The following is a 13,233-nucleotide window of genomic DNA, read 5'->3' as shown; positions in this document are numbered from 1 at the left end:
GTAAGAACCAACTCCGAAGCCCCAGTAACGATTCTACAGTGCCTCGTCTCAGAGCACACGTTTTCCCGGATTGGGCTTTCCAAAGCAGCCTTGGGATGTTAAACTTTTGAGCAGCAAATATTATCACAAGGGTGGCTTCTGGGTAACTTAGATAGCCATTTAATTAGTAATGCATTAGGCATACCACTCTCTCTGGGATGTATCTGGATAGTCAAGAAGGATGGAGGGACTCCACAGCTGATGTCCTCTTCTCTTTGCTAGCAAACATGCAAATATCATCCCCTCCCTCAACCTAAGGTGAGCACTTTCTATTTAAAATGATGGATGCTTAAAAAGTGAGGGTGGAGTCCACTGATCTTTTACAAAAGAGCAAAGGCAATAATACAACGGGGGCAAGACAAAGAGTCTTTTCAACAAACGGTGCTGGGACAACTGGACATCCACGTGCAAGAGAAATGAATCTAGACACAGACCTATGTCCTTCACAAAAATTAACTTAAAATAAATCACAGTGTAAAATGTAAAACTATAAAACTCCTAGAAGATATACGGAGATTGGAGACTTGGTTTAGATACACCACCAAAGGCATGATCTGTGAAAGAAAGAATTCATAAGAGGGACGCCATTAAAATTAAAAATTTTTGCTCCACAAAAGACATAATCAGGAGAATGAAAAGACAACCCACAGACTGGGAGAAAAATATTTGTGAAAGACATATCTGATAAAGGACTGTTATCCAAAATATGCAAACAGCTCTTAAAATTCAACAATAAAAATGAAACATCTGATCAAAAACATGGGCAAAAGACATGGAAGGGGATAGACTAATGGCAAGCAAACATATGAAAAAATGGTTCAACAGCATATATCATTAGGGAATTGCAAATTAATACAACAATGAGATACTGCTACACACCGATTAGAATGGCCAAACTCCAGAACATTGACAACGCCAAATGCTGAGATGGATGTAGAACAACAGAAACTCTCATTCATTACTGGTGGGAATGCAAAATGGTATCACCACTTTGGAAGATAGTTTGGCAGTCTCTTACACAGCTAAACATACTCTTAGAGTATCCAGCAATCACACTCCTTGGTACTTACCCAAAGGAGTTGAAAACTTAGGTCCACACAAAACCTTGCACATGGAAACTCAGAAGCAACTGTGATTTCTGTCTTAGTCTGTTCAGATTGCTGTAACAAAATACCACAGACCGGGTAGCTTATAAACAACAGAAATTTATTTCTTGCAGTTCCGGCAACTGGGAGGTTCAAGATCAAGGTGTCAGCAGATTCAGCATCTGGTGAGGGCCTTTTTCCCTGTTCATAGAATGGCACCTTCACTGTGTCTTTACATGAAGGAAGAGGCAAGGGATCCCTTTTGGGCCTCTTTCAAAAGGACACTAATCCCATTCATAAGTCCTCTACCCGCTAGCCTAATCACTTCTTAAAGGCTCTACCTCCTAATATCATTGCCTTGGGGATCAGAATTTCAACGTATGAATTCTGGAGGGACACAGGCATTCAGACCATGACAATGCCCTTCAGTAGGTGAATGGATAAATAAATGGTGGTCCCTCTAGACAATGGAATATTATTCAGTAATATCAAGCCATGAAAAGACATGGAGGAAACTTACTAAGTGAAAGAAGCCAGTCTGAAAAGGCTACATACAGTATGATTCCAACTACTGTCTTTTCCTCAATATCCATGGTACGTTGGTTCCAGAAATTCCCTCCGATACCAAAATCTTTGGATGCTCAAGTCTGTGATATAAAATGACATAGTATTTGCATATAACCTATCCATGTCCTCCCATATACTTTAAATCATCTTTAGGTTATGTATAATACCGAATGTAAATGCTATATAAATAGTTGCTGTATTGTATTGTTTAGGGACTAATGACAAGGAAAAAATACCCAAACATGTTCAGTACAGATGCAATTTTTTTCCCAGTGTTTTCAATCTGAAGTTGGTTGAATCCACAGTGGTGGGGGTCAGGGATACAGGGCTGACTATATATGACATTCTGGACAAGGCAAATCTATGAAGACAGGAATAGATCAGTAGGTGCTAAGGATTGAGGAGCAGGGAGGGATGATCAGGCAGAGCATGGGGGTTAAAGACAGTGAAACTACTCTCTGTGACACGACAATGCTGGAAATTACACATTTGTCAAAACTCATAGAACACACAACACCAAGAGTGAACCAAGGGTGATTATGATGTGTCAATGCAGGTTCATGGCTGTAATAAATGGACCATGCTGGTGGGAGATGTTGATAATGGAGGAGGCTGTGTATATGTGGGGTACTGGGTGGATGGGAAATCTCTGTACTTTCTCCCCATCTTGCTAAGAACCTAAAGCTGCTCCAAAAACAATTATATATATATTAAAAAAAAAAAAAAAAAAGCGATGCAGTGGGAAGTAGAACTAGGCATGTAGATCTCAGTGCCGGCCGGTTCATATGACCCCCCGCCCCAGCGCAACCATATAAGACACAATCTTTTACAGCTTCTCATTTCCTCAGGAGTCTGACACAATTCTTTTATTTATTTATTTATTTATGATTTTTTCTCTCGCCATGTTGCCCAGGCTGGTCTTCAACTCCTGGCCTTAAACAATCCTCCCACCTCGGCCTCCCAAAGTGCTGGAATTACAGGTGTGAGCCGTGGTGCCTGGCCCACAATTCTTAACTGTAGATGATAAATTCTCTTTGCATCACAAGGCAGCAGAGTTCAGCCTCTTCCACTTCTCTATGCTGTTCCCATTCACTGCCAGTCTCAAAGGTTGGGGCACTAAGAGTCCTCTGAGACCAGAGTCCTGGCCCCTTAACCAGGGATTTTAATCCAGTGAGTCTGCCATGGGGCCCCAGTATCTGCCCTCTCAATAAGCAGCCCCTGTCATCTTCATGCAGCTATCTGCAGATCACATCTGCAGAAAAGCGAATTAGCTTATAAAACTCTAAAAGGCGGCCGGGCGCGGTGGCTCAAGCCTGTAATCCCAGCACTTTGGGAGGCCGAGACGGGCGGATCACGAGGTCAGGAGATCGAGACCATCCTGGCTAACACGGTGAAACCCCGTCTCTACTGAAAAATACAAAAACTAGCCGGGCGAGGTGGCGGGCGCCTGTAGTCCCAGCTACTCCGGAGGCTGAGGCAGGAGAATGGCGTAAATTCGGGAGGCGGAGCTTGCAGTGAGCTGAGATCCGGCCACTGCACTCCAGCCCGGGCGACGAGACTCCGTCTAAAAAAAAAGAAAAAACAACTCTAAAAGGCAGAAGTCACTATTGAATCTCTCGTGCCTGCCCCATGGTAATGCTACTCAGGAAATATTAACTGAACAAATGAATACATTAATTTCCTGTCCAATGTCTTAGAAAGTTAAGAGGATTTTATATCCAAGTTTTTTGTTTGTTTGTTTGTTTTTTTATGTGACAGAAAAGGAAAATGGCATAGTGTGCTAAGTCGGCTGACTGTGCTGGGGAGGGAAGGGTCTGGCACTCCTTGAGATTCTGGATATGTGCTTTCTGCCAGCTGGAGGGCTCTAACCTGCTGTTAGAGAAGAATGGCAAAAGGCTAGCTTGGAGAAATTTCAAAAGGATAACCCAGGTGACAAGCTTCAGCCTCACTATGCAATGCTGTGTGACCTCATGGGAGTAAAACAGCTCAGGTAATGAGATCATGAAAAGTTGTGCAAAGCATTAAACACCATACATTTAAAACATTTAAAGTTGACTTTATTATGAAGTCATACCCATACCCACAGTTGCTTCAGACAGCCCCTGAAAGCTGGCATGCTGTGTGCTTGGGACAGAACTTGCCAACTGTCCTAATAAAGACCCTTCCCAGGCCGGGTGTGGTGGCTCATACCTGTAATCCCAGCACTTTGGGAGGCTGAGGCAGGCAGATGACTTGAGGTCGGGAGTTTGAGACCAGCCTGGCCAACATGGCAGGAACCCTGTCTCTACTAGACATACAAAAATTAGCTGGCCGTAGTGATGTGCCTCTGTAGTCCCAGTTTCTCAGGACGCTGAGACACAAGAATCCCTTGAACCTGAGAGGTGGAGGTGGCAGTGAGCCGAGATCACACCACCGCACTCCAGCCTGGGCAACAGAGCGAGACTTTGTCCTCCCCACCCCCACCCCAAAAACAACAACCACCAAAAAAAAAAGACACTTCCCTACCCCTGTTTAGTGTTTTGTGAGATGCAGCGTGCTTTTCCACATATTGAATCTTTACAACAACCCTGTGAGGTAGGTACCCTAATACCATTTTACAAAAGAAGAAACTGAACAGTTGGGAATTTTTTCCAGGCTATAAGACAGAACCAGGACTATAATTTTGATCTTCTGAGTCCAAGTCTTGACTCTTTATGACAGAGGCCCCCTTTCCTCCTGTATTTCATTGGTTCATCATGACTTTATCTTGGTTGGTACTTTGGTGGCTTTACATGGGCAAATAAGTTTAGCTTGTCCCACCTCCTGCCCCACTAATACTTCCTAATTCAGATCATGGATATTAACATGGGTCAGAGCACAGGACTCACTGATTTCAACAATGTTCCAACCTTGCTCCTCCATATGTCATGGGCCTGTATAGGAAAGGCAGAGGTGCTGCTAGAGTTACCAGGCTGTCAATTAGAATTCTCAAGTTCTGGCTGGGTGTTGTGCCTCACTCCTTCAATCCCAGCACTTTGGGAGGCCAAGGCGGGTGAATCACCTGAGGTTAGGAGTTGGAGACCAGCCTGGCCTCCAACACCATGTTGGCCTCCAACATGGTGAAACCCAGTCTCCACTAAAAATACAAAAAGTAGCCAGGCATGGTGGCAGGCACCTGTAATCCCAGCTACCCAGGAGGCTAAGGCACGAGAATCACTTGAACCCACGAGATGGAGGTTGCAGTGAGCCCAGATCTCGCCACTGTACTTGAGCCTGGGCAACAGAGCGAGACTCTGCCTCAAATAAAAAATAATAATAATAAAAAAAGGAACTGTCAAGTTCTTGGGTTATATTAAGAACCCTTTTTTCAAAAACAAATTGGAGCAATTATAAAAAGTACAATCAGTTGACTGCAAACACACATGAGGGATCTTTTTGGAGGTGATGAAAATATCCTCAAAGAAGACCGTGGTGATAGTTTCGCTACATTTTAAATTGGCTAAAAATCATTTAATTGTCAATCTGCAGAGGGCGAATGTCATGATACATAAACTAGGGCTCAATGAAGCTGTTAATACATTAAAATATCAAAAATAATTTTACGGCCGGGCGCGGTGGCTCAAGCCTGTAATCCCAGCACTTTGGGAGGCCGAGACGGGCGGATCACGAGGTCAGGAGATCGAGACCATCCTGGCTAACACAGTGAAACCCCGTCTCTACTAAAAACACAAAAAACTAGCCGGGCGAAGTGGCGGGCGCCTGTAGTCCCAGCTACTCGGGAGGCTGAGGCAGGAGAATGGCATAAACCCGGGAGGCGGAGCTTGCAGTGAGCTGAGATCCGGCCACTGCACTCCAGCCTGGGTGACAGAGCAAGATTCCGTCTCAAAAAAAAAATAATAATAATAATTTTACTAGAGTACGTAAGCTGTGTCTGTTTGCCTCACACTACAAATGAAAAAGTATATTTTTCCCAGGCTTAGAGGTTTTGTTTGTTTGTTTAGAATTAGGGCATAAAATGTCAGAAAAAAATGCAAAAGGCACAAATAAGTTTAAAATTAGTTTTTGAGAAAGCCAGGTAAAAGTGTAGTACAGGGCCCTGCAGATGTAATTTTGGAGAAGGAAACAGGTTTTATAAAGTAGCCCTGTGAAATGTGAGGTGTCAGTGCTGGGTTTTTCTCCTGTATAAGCCGCACCTGTCCCGGGAGCCCCTGGGTGCAGGCTACTTGAGATGTCACACGCTCTGCCTGGAGAAACACAACATTGGCAGGTATTAATTTTTAGCATCTTGAAAAAGTGCTAATTGTCTCAGATTCCGTTGAAATATAGAACTCCATTTTTAAGCAAGTGCCATATGCTTTGTGCCTCTAGCAAAATCTTCATACATGGTTCAGGGACTTTTAAAACCCTACCTTAGAGGCAACACCTCTAAACTAGTTAAGAAAGGAAGTGAATAAGTTGGCTTTTAATAGGAAAATGCACAAACAGAATTCTCAAGGATTAATTTGGAAGCTGGTGACCCTAAGTCAATTATATGCTTCGGCCTCCTCTAAAGCAGTGGTCCCCAACCTTTTGGCACCAGGGATCCATTTCATGGGAGACAATTTTTCCACAGGACCAGGAGCTGATGGTTTTGGGATGAAACTCTTTCACCTCACCAGATCATCAAGGATTAGATCGTCAGGCATCAGATTCGCATAAGGAGTGTGCAAGCTAGATCCCTTGCGTGCACAGTTCACAACAGGGTTCCACTCCTATAAGAATCGAATAATGCTGCGGATCTGACTGGAGGCGGTGCTCGGATGGTAATGTGAGCGATGGGGAGCAGCTGTAAACACAGATGAAGCTTTGCTCGTCCTCCACTCACCTCCTCCTGTGTGGCCTGGTTCCTAATGGACCAGGGAAAGGTACTGGTCTGTGGTCCCAGGGGTTAAGAGCCCCTGCTCTAAAGAAGGGTGGTAGCATAAAGATACTTAAAAACGAGTATTTTACGGCCATCCGTGGGTTATTTTGGACTTTTCATAAGTTCTTAAATAACCAATTGTTCTTTCTCATAACCAGAGCAAGCATAGGCAGTCAGTCTGAGTCATAATCTATCTGAATCTGTAGAAATAAATTTGTCCACACAATGAAACCCTCACGTACACTGAGCGGGTACGCCTAACATGGGGTTACCCAGGACACAGGAAAGGAGGGAAGAGTCGAAGAGTAAAAAGATGTGACTCGACTTGCCATTCTTCCATTTGTATCAGCTTAAGCAAATCACCTAATTGCTTTGATTGAGGTTCCTCATCTATAAATGGGAATAGTCAGGTATCATCCCAGTGGCTGTGAGAAAGAAGTAAAAGCACATTTTGGAAGCACTTTGTGTATTTAAAGTCTTATTCTAATACTACCTATTACTGTTTCTTTGTTCAGAGCAACAACTCAGTCATTGTTAGATTGGAGATATGTAGAGGCCTGAAATCTTCAAGCTGGCCTCTAAGATATCCCAGTCACCAGCTGGTGTGCAAGGCTCTGGAGCTATGAATGGGTTGCTGGTGTGTCTGAGATATTAACCACTTAGCCCTGGCAGCAGCAGCACAGGCCTGCGGTCGGTCACTCTACTGTGCCCTACAAATCACATTTTCTATATAAGTCTTGACTTTAAAAGGGTGGGGAAGCACCAAGGATTGAACAAAGAGATGAGATAGTGTCTGAATCTCCGCGGCCACCCTGCATCTCCCATGGGTCTGGCGTTAAATCCTACATTCTTGACAGCCAGCAGATTTTAAATTTGAGAGGACAAATAGGCCTCATCCACATTTGCTTGAGAAGCATCTGCAAAAGCTCCTGCATCAGATCCACACAGGGTCCTATAGACCTGAGGGCAGCCTGTGTCCTGAGTGCCTGCCAAAACACCCGTAGCCCTGTGACAGTCCCACACACGGGCCCTGCACCCACGGCCTTCACATCTTACCTTTCCTGCTGAAAGACATCCTTGCTGTGGCTCCCAATGCTGACTCATTTGTGATATAAAAGTCTGATAGGAACTGCTAGTTATATCATTATCTGAGCGGCCTCTCTTTGCATAGCCTAGGAGTTAAGGCTGGGTCCTGGAGTCAGATCGTCTGGTTCTAATGCAGGACCCTAGTACTTTCTAGGTAAATAACTGTGCATCCAGTTCTTCATCGGTAAAGAGGAGTCAATGTGAGGGTTAACAGAGAAACCGTGTCAGTAATTCCTACAACTGAGAACGTTTACCCTGGATGGCTTATTAAAATGCAGGTTGCGCCCCCTGGCGTCCCAGGGTTTCTAATTCAGTAGGTCTGGAGTGGCCCTGAGAATTTTCCTTTGTCAAGTTCCTAGGTGATGCGGATGCTGAAGACGCAGGGGCAGAGCTTCGTGACCACTGAGCTATTTAAGGGGCTTAGCCTGGCGCGCTATCAGTACACGAGAAATGTTAGCCATTACTAAGAAGAATAGGCAATGAAGATGTGCCTCATTAAAAGACTTCTCAGTTGTGTTGTATTTGAAAATTTCTCCCCAAGAATCTTGTCCAAGTCGAGGAATAAAAAATCTGGTTCCTTTCAGCTCACTGTTCTTTGAAGTTAAGACACGTGGCGTGACACCTGTTTCTAAACACAGCTACTTGATGTATTACTTTTGGCAGCTCTTGCATATTTTTTCACCGCCAATAAAGTTATTGAAATTGAAATATACCATCTGTTTGAGAGTTTGTATCAAAAAGACAGGGGACAAGGTTGCAGGTAATGACAGAGTCAAGCTGTTCCCACAGCAAAGGGCTGTTCCTAGCTTCCCCATCTGCCAAAATTGACTTCATTTCTTAGATTTGGCATCCTCTTTTGAACCAACATGTTCTTCTGGAGCAGGGATTAAAAATCCAATATCACAAAACCAATTGGTTTTACCTGCAGCAATATTAAAGACTATGGAGAAAGACTGTTTCCCACCATTTGGCTGAAATAGAACCAGCAAAGAGAAAGCAGATTCTATCAGATGTACATATATATGTAAATGCATCTATATATAATTCCAAATCTGATCATTAAAATGTAGATGTACCTGTGTGTAGTGTGTACCTGACTTTTTTCTTAATGTTTATGAAAAACAGTTCCAAAAGAACCGCCTACTCCCACTGTGAGTTTCCTTCGCAGATAAGGGGTTGGCAGCCCCGCCCCTGGAACGCACCTGGGCGCAGCCTCGATCCCGCAGGGTCCAGGTGCAGAGGCACCGGGATGCACGCAACACCTTTCGACGCAGAGCTGGGCAAGGGGCCAATAGGAATGGATGCTCCGACAGACGAAGCCACGTGGGAACAAGGACGAACCCAGGGCAGCTCTTGCTGGAGGGACAGGGGAAATGTCACAGGGGGTGAGTGGAGTTGCTGGGGAGGATACGGTAGCATGTGGGATTTGAAGGCAGGGAAGATTCTGTCGTTTTCCTGACCACCTAACAGTGATGCTGTGGGCTTTCTGGATGGGACAGGACGTCAGACACAATAATCCATTCCGCCGTCCCCACGCAGTGCCTTTCAGTCATTCTGTTTCAGCGCGGGGAGGAAGCAGAGGCATGCCCTCTAGCTGAAGGTCGCACGGGGCTCACCGCCCAGTTGCCAGGAAGTCTCCCTCCTCCACGTGGCAAAGTCTTCCTCCTCCACGTGGCAATCGCCGCTGCTCCTCGGCTCCCTGTGCCTCCGCCGGTCTCTCTGGTTCTGCCTGCCTTTGTCCCTTCGTCAAGCAATTATCCCTCCCTTCTTCAATCAGGGTCCCGCGGATCGTCTTCACGCCTGATCTTGAGGATGGGAAAGGGAGATAGACATTTCTTACCTTCTCCTTCCTGACTGCTTAAAGCCAAACATATTCCCAGCCGAAGATGAGGTGTTGCTACCTGAAACGCAAGTTTGCGAGCAGAAAGCCACTCAAATCCCGCTGACCAGGCCTTAGGAGGACGGTTGGAGTTCTGGAGAGCTGCCCCGGCGCCGCTGCAGGGACCTCTGCTGTGTCCCCCAGTCCCTCAAAACTCTCCTGGGCCGCATTTCCCCCTCTCATGTCTGTCTCACGAGGCCACTCACAGCCTGGACTCCTCTCCCCAAGAAAACTTGGCAGGGTCTCCCCCACTGTACTGGAAACAAAAGCCTGGACGGGAGGTTTATGGGGACCAGGAAGAGCCAGTTTAAATGGAAGGAAATGGAGGGAACACAGCTCAAAAGCTTAGCCAAGTGTGGCTTTGCTATATACTATGTTATCTACTTTTGCATATGTTTGAAATTTAACATAATAAAGACTTTTAAAGTTGGCAAAAGGGGAAGAGAACAAAGAAAGATAAAGAAATGAGAGAGAAAAAGAAAGAAGGAAGGAAAAAAGAAAGAGAGAAGGAAGGAAAAAAGAAAGAGAGAAGGAAGGAAAAAAGGAAGGAAGGAAGGGAGGAAGAAAGGCTTTGGCAGGTCAGACACTGGTACTTCCCAGCCGCCCGAGACTGCCCCAGCGCGCCCCCTGGTGGTCTTACATAGAGTTGTCCTATTTGGAGAGCAGAGACAATCGCCCAGGCTGGAGTCCGATGGCGCCATCTCTGCAAGCTCCGCCTCCCAGGTTCAGGCCATTCTCCTCTCTCAGCCTCCCGAGTAGCTGGGACTACAGGCGCCCGCCACCATGCCCGGCTAATTTTTTGTATTTTCAGTAGAGACGGGGTTTCACCGTGTTAGCCAGGATGGTCTCGATCTCCTGACCTCGTGATCCGCCCACCTCGGCCTCCCAACATGCTGGGATTACAGGCGTGAGCCACTGCACCCGGCCGAAGCTAAGTTTTTAGAAGCCCATTCTTCAGCTACCGGGGAAGGAGAACAGAGTGGGATTTTGTTTGAAATTTGTCTGTATCTCAGCTGGTGTAACTTGGGGGTGGGGGGATGGTTTTTCTTTTCCCCATGCTTGTCAGTGTCACAGACATGACGTCATCCTCCCCAAGCCACCGTCCTCACCACTGACCCATCTTTCCCTTGGAGTCTCAGCTTCCAGTCTCGGCTCCACTGGTTACTACTTTGCTGAACTGGAGCTTGGGCTGACTGTATCTGAGCTTCCCTTTCATAATTTCCCTGCCTTCTTGTCAAGTGTGGGGATGCAGAGGGAAGGCTTTAGAAAACCTTGCAGTAAACACAATGCATGGGTGGCCACGTGTCCGCTTTGCTGAAAGCACCTTCTATCTTTTGCGTGGACACAGCTCACTGAAGACTCTGCCAGTGCACAGCTAGCCACACCATGGCACACAGCAGCACACAGCCTGGTCACACTTTCCTTAGTTGATTAATCACACTTCAGTTAGAGATGATGACTTACCTCCTGACACTTGCCCAGCCTCCCAGTTCTAGGGTGAGATCATTTGAAAAGGAACTAAAATAAATACCTTGAAACGGTTCAGTTCCCAGCTAGCTTCTGTTGCAGCTTTAAATTCATATTGTGGCACCCATTTCTCACCGTGAAAACTGCCGGAGATGGTGAGTGCTGTTATTCCAAGAACACCAGCAGAATATTTCCTGTTCACTTGTTACCTTTTACTTTGATCTTCGTGCCCTAGTCCCTTGTAATAAAAGCACTGTTGATTCAGATATTAACAACAGGACCGTGACCAAAATGCTAAATTAAAATATCTAAGACAGGTTGTTGTCCAGAAGCCAAAATAATTTTAATCAGGTTCAACCTCAAGACATATATATTAAAAAAAAAAAAACCTTGCATTATTTGTTCCTTTAGTTAAGCATGAAATCACTCTCTGTAATTATCATTGTGAGGAATATCTAAGTGTATAGCATAGAGAAGAATGCAGATGAAGAATTCACTATCAGCTAAGAGTGACAGGCACATGGATGCACGAGAGTGTGTTTTTTCTCAGTGGTCCTTTATTCTGTGCTCCAAGAGGAGCTTAATCCATTAGAGCTTCCTACATGCATGTCATGGCTCCTGCCATCAACAAATTTGCAGTTTAATCCAAGAGACAGAAACCCCTAAACTTGAAACAGTGAGGGAGATGGAGTTAATTTATTAATGCTCTTCTTTTACCGGGCATTGCACTTATATTTAACAGCTCTGGAGGTAAATATATAATTACCTCCATTTCACAGATCAGAAAACTGAGATGAAGAAGGGTCATAATTTTGGTCTGAATGAGAGATAATTCCCACTTATAAATGAACACACTACGTTTCTGATTTTTATAGCTCAGAAAAAGTTTGGATACTGGTACCCACCACTGAGAGATGAACCCATTCTGGGTGTGCTTGGGAAGGAAGACCAAGGATTGGTTGGGTCTAAACTGAGGTAGCATCACCAAGCAACTGCCACTCCCAGATCCTCTAGGCCTCGTCTGAGGCCTCCTGGCTTCTTACATTGCCCGCATTCCCCTCGGTGTGAGAGATCTGTAACAATGACCACAAGGAATTTAGAAAAAGAGAAGTTTCTTACAAACAGAGGTGCATCCAACAGCCACATGTCCAGGCTGGATAAACGATGCAGGCTGGACTTCCCCCAGCCCAGGTGATGTGACTGCAGACCTGAGCTACTGAACATACTCTTACCACATCAGTGAGACAAAATTAAAATTAATATTTTATTTACCTTTTTGAAAGTAAAAGCAAGTTTATTAAGAAAGTAAAGGAATAAAATCTCATTTCATTTACTTTTTTTTCCTGTTTTTTTTAGAGACAGGATCTCACTCTGTTAACCAGACTGGACTACAGTGACACCTTCTTAGCTCACTACAGCCTCGAACTTCAGTGCTCAAGCAATCCTCTTGCTTCAGCCTCCTGAGTAGCAGGGACTATAGATGCAAGTCTGGCTCATTTTTTTGTAGAGATGGGATCTCTCTATGTTGCCCAGGCAGGTCTTGAACTCCTGGCCTCAAGTAATCCTCCTGCCTCTGCCTCCCAAAGTGCTGGGATTATAGGCATGAGCCACTACACCCAGCTAACACTGTATTTTAAAAGTCCTTACCTTCAGGGAAAGTTCCCTTCTCCCAATCTGTGCTTCTAGAAGTAATAGTATAGCAGCCCCACAGTTATCCGAGATGTCACCATTAGGGAAAACTGGGTGAAGGGCACACAGAACTTCACCATATTATTTATTATTATAACTCCATGCGAATTTATACTTATCAAATAAAGTTAAACAAACACACTTACATTTCTTTTTAAAAATTAAAACTTGGCCAGGTGCGGTGGCTCAAATCTGTAATCCCAGCACTTTGGGAGGCCGAGACGGGTGGATCACAAGGTCAGGAGATCGAGACCATCCTGGCTAACATGGTGAAACCCCGTCTCTACTAAAAAATACAAAAAACTAGCCTGGCGAGGTGGCGGGTGCCTGTAGTCCCAGCTACTTGGGAGGCTGAGGCAGGAGAATGGCGTAAACCCGGGAGGCGGAGCTGGCAGTGAGCTGAGATCTGGCCACTGCACTCCAGCCTGGGTGACAGAGCGAGACTCCATCTCAAAAAAAAAAATTAAAACTTAAAAATGTATACTTAAAATTTGCTAAGAGGGGAGATATTAGGTAAAGTGTTCTTACCACCAAAACAAAAT

This window comes from Piliocolobus tephrosceles, chromosome 15, assembly GCF_002776525.5.
Source record: "Piliocolobus tephrosceles isolate RC106 chromosome 15, ASM277652v3, whole genome shotgun sequence".
Lineage (NCBI taxonomy): Eukaryota > Metazoa > Chordata > Mammalia > Primates > Cercopithecidae > Piliocolobus > Piliocolobus tephrosceles.
This window is presented reverse-complemented; position numbering follows the sequence as displayed.